The sequence below is a fragment of the Hemitrygon akajei genome, chromosome 11, assembly GCF_048418815.1.
Source record: "Hemitrygon akajei chromosome 11, sHemAka1.3, whole genome shotgun sequence".
NCBI lineage: Eukaryota > Metazoa > Chordata > Chondrichthyes > Myliobatiformes > Dasyatidae > Hemitrygon > Hemitrygon akajei.
Window position 1 is genome coordinate 31,185,851 of NC_133134.1, and position 13,971 is coordinate 31,199,821.

Consider the following 13,971-nt stretch of genomic DNA (forward strand, 5'->3'; position numbering starts at 1 on the left):
TGCGACTGAGAATTGGGTTTAAATAGGCTGCAGGTGATGAGTTGGAAATGTTGACAGGTGGAGAGAGGGACGGGCCTGTCTGTTCAGGCCTGACAGGAAGAACTGGTGACAATCACTGTCAGGAGGGATAATGGAGGCATACAAGGGTAGGTATTTAAATGTCCTCTCTAGTGGGAGAATTTCAAGCGAGACAACATAGTCTCAAGATTAGAGGAAAGCCATTTGTAAAAGAGGAGCTTATAGAACACATCAATAATAAATAAAGGTGATACATCTCTGGAATTTTCCAAGAGAGTTGTGAAAGCTAGGTCACTAGGAGTATGTAACGAAGAGGTAGAGATTTTATTGGGGACCTGGGAACTGGCAGAGAAGAGACAGTGGAACTGGAATGGATCAGGAAAGATTGCACTGAAAGTTGAGGCAGGCGTGATGGGCTAAGTGTCTATTCCTGCTTCTCATTTCTTATGTTGTTATGTTCTGGCAATGCTGTTCCAGTCTCCCCATAGCAGCAGAACTACTCACTTTCTCATTCTCATTTGAGGCTGTGTCTTATTCATGCCATGCCTTTACACGGGAATTTGTTAAAAATGTGTATCATGTGGCATAGGTCCTAGTTGAAGTAGCATTTCTTTCACTTAAAGATATCCAATAGTTGTTTGGGGAAAAAATATTAAAGAAGTGGACTTTGAGCAAGAAAGCAAGTTCAGACTTAATAGCCTACATTGAAAATAATCTCACTGCCCACTCAGCAAATGAAAACACTATTTACATGATGTAACCTTTTAAATCCATCTCTGTTGTAATCTTCAAATGTATTAATTAGTATTAAAATGTATTAATTAATGCAGCAAAAGATCATTCACCATTGAAAATATTTGCGAACAAAACTGTTGACAATGGCTTTCTTTTTCTGGGTTTTATAAATCTACTTAAAGAACCTTTTCCCCTCTGTAAAGTGCTTTTCTAGCTGCATCCTGAACAAGTTAATTCTGAAGTTTCAAACTGTATTTCAATATGAGCACAAGAGATTCTGCAGATGCTGGAAATCCAGATTAACACATACAAAATACTGGAGGGACTCAGCAGGCCAGGCAGCATCCATGGAAATGAATAAACAGTCAACATTTCATGCTGTGACCCTTCTTCAGGACTGGAAATGAAGACAGAAGATGCCAGATTAAAAAGGTGGAGAGAGGAGAAGGAGAACTAGCTAGAAATTGGAGCACCATGATAGTGTAGTGGTTAGCCCAACACTGTAACACCTTGGGGCATTTCGGAGTTTGGTGTCCAACTCTGGCGCCTTTTCTGTAAGAACCCTCTGTACATATTCCCCATGGAATGCATAGATTTTCTCCAAGTCCTCTGGTTTCCTCCCAAAGTCCAAAGGTGTACCAGGTAATTTAATTGGTCATTGTAAATTGTCCTGTGGTTAGGTTAGGGTTAATCAGGTTTGTTAGGGGTTGCTGGGGCAGCATGGCTTGAAGGGACAGAATGGCCTACACTACACTGTATCACTAAATAAATAAAATAAATACATAAATAAGGTTGAAGCCAAGTGGAAGGGAAAGGTAAAGGGCTGGAGAAGAAGGAAGCTGATAGGAGAGGAGAGTGGACCATGAGAGAAAAGGAAGAAAGAAAGGCACTGCGGGAGATGATTGGCAAGTGAGGAGAAGAGTTAAGAGACTAGAGTGGGAAATAGAAGGGAAGGGTGAGGGAAAGAATTTACCAGAAAGGGAAATAAATGCTCATCCCGTGAGGTTAGAGACTACCCAGAGGGAATATGAGGTACTGCTCCTTATATTCTGTCTGACTAGCTTCCAAACTGAAGGTCTAGCTTTCTCTCCTACCAATTTCATTCTTCTCCAATTCCTTTACCTTTCCCACCTACCTAGCTTCACCTATCACCCTCTATCTAGTTCTCCTTCCCTCCTCACCCTTTTCATTCTGGAGTCTCCCCCATTCTTTTCCAGTCCCAAAGAAGGGTCTCGGCCCAAAATATTGACTGCTAATTAATTTCCGTAGATTCTATCACACTTGTGGAGTTCCTCTGGCATTTTGTCAGTGTTATAATGTGCTTGTTTGCAAGGAGAATAATCCTCAGAATTTTCAGATTCGCAGCATCTTTCTGAAATTGTACAGAAGTCAAACAAAATTGATGAGTCATATTCCACAGGTAATATGCCTCAAAAAGAACTTCCTATAACATGTCCTTGCTTGTCTGCTTGAGGGCATCTTGTGTCACTGGCTAATTTACACAGGCTTCCTCTGCAGAGCAGGATGTGCATGTTTGAAGGTTGGGAATTGTTAATGCAAGGAAGTGTCAGAGACAATGACTGTCTGCAGATCGCAATGATTAATAGCCAGGGTCTACCAGTTCTGCTGTAGCTTCCTTCCACAAGCTGTGGCTTTGCAAGGCGAAGGTAATATTTGTTCAGTAGTTTGTACCCAATCCTAAATTATAAAATCATTCTCAAACAAAATAATATGTAGACCCAGACCAGGGTATGAGAAACCTGGGGCAAACAGGGGTATATCTTTCTAAAGCACCTAATAATTACAGTTGTTGTGGAGTCATAAATATGCCTGCACATTTGTCCCTTTACACTATTTACATTCCTGCACTTTCTCCGGATGCTGACAATAACTGGGAGATTCAGGATGTGAAGCTGATGCTGTCTGGGAACCCTAAAAAGACAGATCAGTTGGACTCTTTTCCATAGATGCTGCCTGGTCTGCTGAGTTCCTCCAGCATTTTGTGTGTTTTGCTCAGTGTAGTTGGCAATTATTCTTTAATCTAGTCAGTTGGATTTAATGATGCTGAGATGCACTCAAGGTTTGATGGTTAGGATGCAATGAGCTGATGGAGTCGGTACTCCACTTTTCAAAACGACAGCCCAAAGGTAACATTTGGAATTGATAAAGAGTGAGTAGCCATGAAAACACATTCTAAGCTGTCAAAAACTGATCATGTTTCCTTGACACCTTCTCTGGAGTACTAATAGAAGCAACTGGATTCAGATATTCTTCATCACCTATGGAAATAAAAATGCAGCCTAGCAGTTTAGCAGAGGAGTTTGTGTTTCTCTCTTGAATAGGATGTAGGAAACATTTTATCAACCTATCCAGATCAGTATAGGTTCATACAGAGGTACATGGACTTAAATCATGTTGTGTGCATGTCTACATCCCCCACCTTGCCACAACAGACCTACCATACTATATCATGTAGGTGTGCAGGGCAAATATTTTTTTGACACAGAGATTGATGAATGCCTGGAATGTGCTGCACCTGGTCCATAGCTTTCTTCCAGATTGCAAGGGTAGATGCTACTTGAAAAACAAGCCTACGATAGTGATGAAGCCCTTTGTGAGAGTTTATGGTGAGAAACACTTTGGGCTCTTCTTACATTTCTATCTGTAGATAAGCCTCAGCTAAGTCCTCTTTGCTGAAATGTTTCCCGCCAGGAAGGTTTGTAAATATATCCTCTATACTGGGCAGAGGGTATTGATCTGCTTTCAGTACTGGGTTGGTGGTGACCTTAAAATCACCACCGATGCATGCGAACTTGATTTCAATGTTTAAGAGAAGTTTGGATAGGTACATAGATGGTGGGGGAATAGAGGGCTATAGTCCTGGTGCAGGTTGATGGGAATAGGCAGTTTAAATGGTTTCAGCATGGACTAGATGGGCCAAAGGACCTGTTTCTGGGCTGTACTTTTCTATGACTCCATGACACTATTTTAACAGGCCCATCCTTATTGGCTACTAGGACCAATGGCATTGCCCATGGGCCCCACTCAACCTTAGAAAGAATTCCTTCAGCCTCCATGCAGTCTAGCTCACTGGCTACTTTATCATGGATGGTATAAGAAACCAGACGGGCTTTGTAAAACCTGGGTGTGGCATTTTATTACAGGGAATTTGGCATGCAAATGGTGGATGGATCTCCAATCAAGTTGTAGTTGTCTCAGCAAATCAGGGCCCCACAATGCTTGCTCTCCTGTTTTTACCACTTTCAAGCCCAATGTGTCTTATTGGTTGTTGTATTTCACTGTTACATATACCATTCCCACTGGAGTTCTCTTTCCTTCAGAATAAGTTCTTAGTTTGATAGCTGCAGGCTTCAATTCAGTATCTTTGAAATGCTGTACAAACTCATTTTGTGAAATGATTGAAACAGCCAACCAGTGACTAATTCCATTTTAATAAATTTGCCTCTCAGATTCAGTTCTTGTGTTAGCCATATTGCTTGTCTATTGTTAGTTTTCACATTGTGTATCTTAAGGCTACTTAGTCTTGTGTCACTCTCATCTTTATCAGGTTTTTCATCAAAGGACAGAGATTACTGCTCTCTTTGAAACTGCAACTTGGCTTTTCCTCTTCCTTGTGCAGTTCATTTATTTTTGTCTGCCCGACTTGCTCATTGTACGTGGCCTACTTCATATTGACTGGCACCTCCTGAGTGCAAGGGGGATAGATGGGGTTGAACTTGTCAGGTGTGTTCAAGAAGGATTCCTGACACAGTATGTGGACTGGCTGACATGAGGAGAGGCTATACTGGATCTAGTTCTGGGTAATGAACCTGGTCAGGTGACAGACCTCTTGGTGGGGGAACATTTTGGTGAGAGTGAACACAACTCCCTTAGCTTCAGCATAGCTATGGAAAGGGATAAAATCAGACGAAATGGTAAAGTGCTTAACTGGGGAAGGGCTAACTTTGAAGGGATGAGGCAGGAACTAGTGAGAGTAAATTGGAAACAGATGTTCAAAGGGGAAAGCACAGAAGTAATGTGGGAGAAGTTTAGGGACCACTTGAGCTGGGTTCAGGATAGGTTTGTCCCACTGAGGCAAGGAAAAAAATGGTAGGAAAAGGGAACCGTGGCTGACAAAACATGTGAGGCAACTCATCAAGAGGAAAAAGGAAGCATATGCTAGATATAAGAAGCAAGAAGTAGGAGGGGCAGTTAAGAAGGCCTATGGGATGCTAGGCTTCAAGGGGATTGAGTTTAAGAGTAGAGAGGTCATTTTGCAACTCTACAAATCTCTGGTGAGACTGTACTTAGAGTATTGTGTTCAGTTCTGGTCACCTCATTATAGGAAGGATGTGGAACCTATGGAGAGGGTGCAGAGGAAATTTACCAGGATGTTGCCTGGTTTGGAGAACAAGTCACATGAAGCAAGGTTAGCAGAGCTGGCACTTTTCTCTTTGGAGCGTAGAAGAATGAGAGGGGACTTGATAGAGGTCTACAAGATTATGAGAGTCATAGATAGGGTGGATAGTCAGTACCTGTTTGCCAGGATACCAATAGCAAACACCAGAGGGCATATGTACAAAATTAAGGGAGGGAAGTTTAGGGGAGACATCAGGGGTAAGTTTTTTACACAGAGGGTTGTGAGTGCCTGGAATGACTTGCCAGGGATGGTGGTGGAGGCTAAAACATTAGGGGTATTTAAGAGCCTCTTGGACAGGCACATGGATGAAAGAAAATTAGAGGGTTATGGGGTAGTGTGGGTTTAGTGCTATTTTTTAAGGATTATATGGGTTGGCACAACATGGAGGGCTGAAGGGCCTGTATTGTGCTGTAGTGTTCTATGGTTCTATGATCTCTAAGTGCAGTACTAAACCCATCATTGAACTGACAATGCTCAGCCAACTTCTTCAATTCAGCTACGTAAGCTGAAATGGACTCCCTTTCTGTTAATGAATCTAAAACATTCTGAAATCAACAGTGGTTTTAGTTCTAAATATTCCTGCATTACATTCATGATATCAACAAAGCCCATTTTACCTGGTTTAGTTGAAGCTGTTAAACCTCTAAGCACACTGTATGCTTCTCTACCTATTGTACTCAGAAACACTAGCAGTCATTTTTATTAAGTATTTCATTTGCTTCAAAATACTACTCAATTCATTTAGTATATGTCATCCAGTTATCTGTTGTGCAATCGAATGCATCTCTTTCTGATGTAGCTAGCCATTTCTGCTTTTTAAAATTTATTATTATTATCACCAGGTACTCACTATTTTATCAACCCTTAGCTGTACTCACAGTTTTTAAATTTTGTCCTTTTTCTGCCTTTATTTTTAAACTTGAAAGGCTCTCTCCTCTTCTGAAGGAAACGATATTACTCATTTTTTTGACATGGATGTCTCTCTTCCCTTCCAAAGAAAAATGTGCTGCATTTATTTTTTAACTCAGACGTCTCTTTCTCCCCTTCTGAAGAAAAACATGATGCACTTCAACAGGTGGATAGTCGCCTTGGGTTTGGTTTAAAAATTTTCATTGACACTGTTATGTTTTGTAACTCCAGAAACTAATCCAAAGGAAAACACAGGGGTCGGGATAAACTTGTCTACTCAATTTTTCTTTCGTGTGGGGCTCACATATGACGTGGTGGCGTAATGAAATATGCTATTCATGTACTTCTTACATATAAACCATGATGAATTATGTAAATAACCAAGAATGCTTAATCACACAATTACTATATTACTCAAATATTACTGAAATATTAAATACACTACAGAAGGGATTTGGCATTGTTAGCTTAATTAATTTGGCATGATGTTGCGGGCCAAAGGCCCTTTCTTAGTGTTGTACTGTTCTTTGATCTTTTATCTATGTATAATCTATCAAATTTATACTTACAGGTACATCCATTTTTCTCTTTCTATGCATTTTATAACATCCCTATCTATTCATCCGTTGCAGTTACTCACCCTTAAACTTCTGCTGTATTCATGCATCTCATAATATAGATTATGCATTTGGCATTGAGAGCTTCATTATAAAGTTTGCAGGTCACACAAAACTTGGAAAACTAGTAGCAGACAATAATCGCTGTGAGTTTAGAATAGAAAAAAAAAGACAGACACAACCAGGATAAAGATGAATGCAAATAAATAAGAAGTGATACACTTTTGGAGGACTAATATGGAATAATGTATTTTGTTGTGTAGTAATTCAATGGCAATAAGTACCCTATAAGAAAGCATAATTGAAATCAATGGAGCTGAATTCTGAAGGCAGAGAACACAGTGACACTACATTCAATACTACTACCCACCAGCAATGAATTTATATACAAGTGTAGGCAGTATACATGTAAAATAAATGATAACTATGAAAAGAAAAGTGAGCCCTTTAAGATTCAAATACTTAAAGATGACAGGGTATTATAATAAAGTAATTAAAATGCATATGAGTTATTTGCATTTCTAAATAAAAGTACAGACCTCTAAAGTAACAAGATGTAGAACACTGCAAGTGTAGTGCCAGAGAGGTATGAAGCAGAAGAGACTTATTGTCATATGACCAAAGATGAGGAAAGATGGAAGACTTTGGTCCTTTCTCCTCAGAGTAAAAATATTTCCTTAATGATAAGAGCTTGAAAAGAGTAGATTGAGGAAACTTTTTATCTTTGGCAAAGGTCCAAAAAGCATAGGTTGTGGACTCATTTCTTTGGCAGAAGAGTTCAAGGAAAGATTTGATGAAATGTTTTCATTCACATAGCTGATACCTGAAACAGTCTATTTACAATTACCGTGGAAGCTGATTCAATAAATAGTTTAAAAGGGGAACTGTGCTTGTTCTTTGGGATGCAAGCTCAAAGGGCTAAAATGAAAAGGCAAAGCTGAAATTTATCTGTCTTTCAAAGAAACAGCACAAGTACAATATATCAAATAGCCCCCCTCTTTGCTATTTATTTAATTCCATGGTTATGATGATTCATAGTTCTGTGCTCTCCCTTGCAGCAGAAGGGAGCAGAGAACTGTAGGGACAGGAATAGTAAATGAGCTGCCACTTCATAGACTGGATAATCCATACAAAGATAGAGCCCTTACAGAGAGCAGGGGTGTTTCCAGGTCCCTTTCCATATGTGCTGAGGAGATGACGGGCTCCCAGTAGTATTAAATGCCGTCAGATCCCATGAATACAAAAGACAATGCTGTTGACATTTATTCAATGAGAACAACCCAGTCATAATAAATTGCAAAGTCCTTACCTTGCCAGTAATGATTTCCTCCTACCAGGCCTTCTGGTGTGCAGCCTTCATGCAGTTTATTGACGGAGATTCCCTGGTTCTTTCTTGGAGTGCACAGTCACAGCATTCGTGATCAATATACACAGGTTCAAATACTCTCCTGTCATTGGGATTCATTAGACAGCGTGGGTCTTCACTTCATGATGTAGTAACACGAATGAGCAGGAGCAGATGGTGGTGGCAGAGGCAGTTGTGGAGACTGTATGCATCAGGCACAACCCTCTCCAAGCCCTTCTCAGCTGAATAGAAACGGAAAAATACACGGGGGCAGAAAATGAAATGGAAAATCATTGATCATGAGGAGGAATATGTGAAGTACTAACAGGCCTTCCAAGCAGACTGACCATAGCTGCAGAGAGATGTAGGAGCCATGCCCAGGTAGGTGGGCTGATGTGCAGGGGAATACGATAAAGTCTTTTCCTTGCATTGAAAGACTAGCTTTGTGGCACATCAAATCTCAGTCAAATGATTCCATGCATGGCTTGACCTTGGATCTGCACACACTCTATTTCAAGAGCTCTGGCACCTTAAGAATGTTGACAGAGTATAAAATATTCATCTTCACCTTTTGGACTGCAGTTCACCTGCATTATACAGCTCTTCGGTAGAGTCATAAGTGTGAAGTGCAACTGCTGATGAGAAGGATGATGGGAGTTGGTGACATAGAAATGAGATGACTCCAAATGCTTTAATATTCCATTGTTTCATCACCACTTCCCCATCCCCACAACTCTCCCTTCAGCTCCATCATAACCTGACATGCTCATTGCTTCTTGACGTCTTCACAGCTGTATGAGGATCAGACTTTGGTGTGGACCTCAAGGGCTGCAAAAGCCAAAGGCTGGTAGTTAAGACCATCTCATTCATCAGAGAAGGTATAGGATGAAATGCTGGAGGAACTCAGCCAACCATACAGCACCTATGGAAAAGAATAAACAGTTGATATTTTGGGCCAAGATCCTTCATCAGGACTGGAAAAAGGAAATGAGAACTCAGAGTAAGACAGGGATGCGGTGGAAAGGGAAGAAAAAGTCCAACATAGTTGGTGGTAGGTGAAACCAGGAGAGGAGGAGGATGAAGTAAAGAGCTGGGAAGTCAATTGGTTGAAGAGATAAAGGGCTGGAGAAAAGGGAATCTGACAGGAGAGGATAGAAGGCCATGTAAGAAAGGGAAGGGGAAAGAGCACTGGAGGGAGGTAATGGGCAGGTAAGGTGAGAAAGGGAAATTGGAATAGGAAATGGTGAAGGACAAAGAGGGTGTAGTAGTTACTAAAAGTTTGAGAAATCGATGTACATGCTGTCATGCTACCCAGATGGAATATAAGGTGTTGCTCTTGCAACCTGAGTGTGGTATCATCACAGCTGTAGAGGAGGCCGTGAACTGAAATGTTGGAATGGGAATGGGAATGGGAAATAGAATTAAAATGAGTGGCCACCAGGAGATTCCGCTTACCACTGGATATAGTAGATGGCCCGTATAGACTCACAGGTGAAGTGGGAGCTACCACATCCTGTGCTTCTGTGTGGCTTCCTGTATGTTGGTGAAACCCGACGTAGATTGGGAAACCGCTTTGCTGAGCACCTTCGCTTCATCCGCCAGAAAAAGTGGGATCTCCCAGTGGCCACCCATTTCAGTTCTACTTCCCATTCCTATTCCGACACATCGGTCCATGGTCTCCTCTGCTGGCGTGCTGAGGCTACTGTCAGGTTGGAGGAGCAACACCTTGTATTCCATCTGGATAGGTACTGGGAAAGTGCAGCCAGGGAAGGTGGTGGAAGCAGATATGGTAGTAACATTTAAGAGGCGTTTATGAAGGCACATTAATAGGCAGGGAATTCAGGGATGTGACACAAGGCAGAAGAAAATACAGTTTAAATTGGTCACATGTTTTACAGTCTAAAAGCTGCATGGTTGCATAATAAATTTCGGTGTATCAGAATTAAGTTTAATTGCATAGATTTTCTTCTTTTCTATCGCTTCCACTTTAACATGTTTGGTTGTTGGATGGCAAGCCTCCTTTTTGGGATGTTTGATAGTAAATGGAAAGAGATGAACGAAATATTGACCAACAAGCGGTAGGATGTTTGAGAGTGGCTGACATTTGCAGTATTGCTTTGTGTTCATGGGAATAGGAAAGGGATGCGAAGAAGGGCCATTGCACAACTTAAGTATGATGATTATTGAAGACACCCCTGCTCTCGCAGAAGCCAATGTGAATGGAACTATTGCTTTTATCATATCTCTTTTTCTCATCTACCTTCTTCTAAATCTTGTATTAAAATGAGATTTTAAGCTAGTCTTTTGCTAGTATTTTACAACAGATGCTCAAGCAACACACACAAAATGCTTGTGGAACGCAGCAGGCCAGGCAGCATCTATAGGAAGAAGCACAGTCAACGTTTCGGGCCGAGACCCTTTGTCAGGAGTAACTGAAAGAAAAGATAGTAAGAGATTTGAAAGTAGGAGGGCGTGGGAAATCCAAAATGATAGGAGAAGACAGGAGGGGGAGGGGTGAAGCTAAGAGCTGGAAAGGTGATTGGCAAAAGGGATACACAGCTGGAGAAGGGAAAGGTTCATGGGACAGGAGGCCTAAGGAGAAAGAAAGGGGGAGGGGAGCACCAGAGAGAGATGGAGAACAGGCAAAGAGTGATTGTGAGAGGGGCAGAAAGAGAAAAACAAGGAGTGGGGGAATAAATAAATAAATAAGGAATGGGGTAAGAAGGAAAGGAGGGGCAGGAGGCATAATTGCTACACCTGTCCCTACACCTCCTCTCTTACCACCATTCAGGGCCCCAAACAGTCCTTCCAGGTGAGGCAACACTTCACTTGTGAGTCTGTTGGTGTCATCTATTGCATCCGGTGCTCCCAGTGCGGCCTCCTCTACATCGGCGAGACCCGACGCAGATTGGGGGACCACTTCATTGAACACCTCCACTCCGTCCGCCACAACAGACAGGATCTCCCGGTTGCCACCCACTTCAACTCTGCTTCATATTCCCATTTGGATATGTCCATGCATGGTCTCCTCTACTGCCATGATGAAGCCAAACTCAGGTTGGAGGAGCCTCACCTCATATACCGTCTGGGTAGTCTCCAGCCCCTTAGTATGAACATTGAATTCTCCAACTTCCAGTAATTCCCTCCCTCTCCCTTCACCCATCCCAGTTTCACTCTGCCTCCTCCTCTAGCTGCCTATCACCTCTCTCATGATTCTGCCTTCTTCTACTACCCATAGTGCTTTCCCCTTACATTCCTTCTTCATCTTTCCTGCCTATCCCCTCCCTGCTTCCCCTCCCCCACCCCTTGATCTTTCCTCTGATTGGTTTTTAACCTGACACAAACCAGCCTTCTCCTTCCCCACCCTCCCCCCACCTTCTTTATAAGGCCCTTGCCCTCTCCATCTTCAGTCCTGATGAAAGGTCTCGGCCCGAGATGTTGACTGCTCATTTCCACGGATGCTGCCCGACCTGCTGAGTTCCTCCAGCTTGTTGTATGTGTAGCATTTTGTGTGTGTTGCTTGAATTTCCAGCATCTGCAGATTTCCTCATGTTTGTGGATACAACAGATGTTAATGTATCATAACAGGAGGAGCGACAGAGGCACAAGTCTCAGGAATTAATTCCAATTTTATATTAATTTTGTCATGATTTTTGTTATTGATTAGGTGCAAACATGCAGTAATTGGAAGTAGTACAGCCACTATATCAAGAGCTGGGTTTAGGCACTCTGCTTATGAGAGAGCCGTAGCAGCTGAGACGCTTCATATTAAAAAAAATTCACACACATACAGACACAGTTGACTCCAGATATTCAGCCAAAGGTTACAAATAAGTATCCATTTACCTAACATAGTCGTATATTCTACAATAAGTCTGCCCCCTTGGCAACCCCATCTACAAGATGAAGAAGGGGGAAAACATAAGTTTGATATAACTGCTTTACAGAAAGAGCCATCAATATGTGGAGTAGACAGCCAAGGGAGAAACCGTGGGCTCATCACATCAGCAGATTCAAGAGAGGTTTGGAGAACTTGCTAATAAAAAATGTGATAGAGATATGAGAAGAATTGTTGCTTATAATGCCAGTTGCCAGACAGAGTGTAATTTTGCCTTCCTTTGCCTGCGAGCTCCAAGTAGAACAAATGTCAAGAGCTTGGTCTTGGGTGTAAATGAATAACAGAAGTGGCACAGAGGCAAGCACTTTTACATTTTAAAGTATAAAACTTCTGAGTTGGGAAGTCATGCTGCAGATGATTAAATTTTAGTGTGGCCACTTTTGAAGTATTATGTGCAGTTCTGGCTGCTGTATTGTAGGGAAGATGTGGAATCTTTGGATAAGATGTAGAAACGGTTCATCAAGACGTTGCCTGGATTAGAGAGTGTTAGTTATACTTCTCCAATTTTTGGGGGAACAATGAACTTGAACCCCTAATGTCTCTCCATATCAATCAAGAGGATTTGTTCCCTTTTCACTTCAGCAGAGGTGAAGGCAGAGGCTGAGGAGCAGCGGTATCTTATCAGCTACAAACATGAAAGTACTTAAAGGGGCAGGCCGTGAACAGACAAGGCTCTACAGATGCTGGAAGTTCAGAGTCGCACATTCAAAATCCTGGAGGAACTCAGCAGGTCAGGCTGCATTTATGAAAAGGCATAAAGCGTCGACATTTCGGGCCAAGTCTCTTCATCAGGACTTTCCATAGATGCTTCCAATGGAGTTCCTCCAACACTTTATGTGTTTTATTAAAGGGGAAGACACAGTTCAAATCTTGTGGCAGAATTTATAGGTTTCTGTATTTTGCCAATAACAGAGCAAAATGGTTGCTTAGATGTTACTACATCAACAGAGATGTTCCAGAAGCATTGAATGATGGCTTTAACATGGATTTGACAATTTTCCCTTTCATGTATGAGTTTGTGTTGTTGAGCTAAGATTGAAGCAAGCTGACAATGGAGCAGCTATTGTCTACAATCTGAACCACAGATTGATTAGAGAGTGTTGGAAATCTTGGATCCTGCCAAAACATACCAAGGCTTATTTTAAATTTATTCACATAAAGCTTAATTAATAGGATAAGATTTCAACTTTCCTTTAAAGAGTCAGTTGTTCCCCAATCAATATGAAAAGAAACAGCAAAAACTGGCGCACAATGAAGGTAAAATCTTTCAAATCAGTAGCTGCCTACATAAGGGCCTGCTGACATCTGAAGTCAATGAATTAGGCTTCAGATCTACTGGGAGTGTGAGATTAAGTTATACACTATGCTGTAAGTTGTAATCTTTCATGGCAGCCTGCATAGTTGTAATTTGCAGTACCTCAGGAATCAATAAAGAGGATCTTGAATGTGGAACAGATGATATATGATCTCCAACTAAAAGCTGATTAGAAGACCATTTTTAGAACATATAAATAAACTGCACCTTTGACTACTGGCTTTACACAAATCCATTTTCAACTTTAAAAGCTAATATCCATTTTTAATTTCAAAGTTCAAAGTTCTAAATGAATTTATTATCAAAGTACACATATATCACTGTATAAAACCCTGAGATTCTTCTTCTTGTGGGCAATCATAAAAAACATAATAGAATCAAGGAAAGACCACACCCAACAGTATGGACAACAACCAATGTGCAAAAAAACCCCCAAAAAACTGTGCAAATACAATAATAATAATAATAATAATAATAATAATAATAATAAGTAAATAAGCAATAACATATTGAGAACATGAGATGAAAAGTCCTTGAAAGTGAGTCTATAGATTGTGGAACAGTTCAATGATGGGGGAGTAAAGTTATCCACTCTGCTTTTAGAGCTCGATGTTTGAGGGGTAATAACTATTCCTGACCTGGTGGTATGGGTCTTGAGGCTCCTGTGCCTTCCTTCTGATGGCAGCAGTGAGAAGAGAGCATGGCAGAGGTCCA

At 41.3% G+C, this 13,971-nt stretch overlaps 1 protein-coding gene across 1 annotated transcript in view; it reads right to left on the reverse strand.

Moving 5' to 3' along the window:
* Positions 1–8,103, reverse strand: part of gpr139 (G protein-coupled receptor 139) — a 116,623-nt gene extending 108,520 nt beyond the window's left edge. The window contains exon 1 of the mRNA XM_073060563.1: positions 8,009–8,103. The gene's annotated coding sequence lies outside the window, so the exon portion shown is untranslated. The remainder of the gene's footprint in view (positions 1–8,008) is intronic.
* Between the last annotated feature and the right edge of the window lie 5,868 nt (positions 8,104–13,971).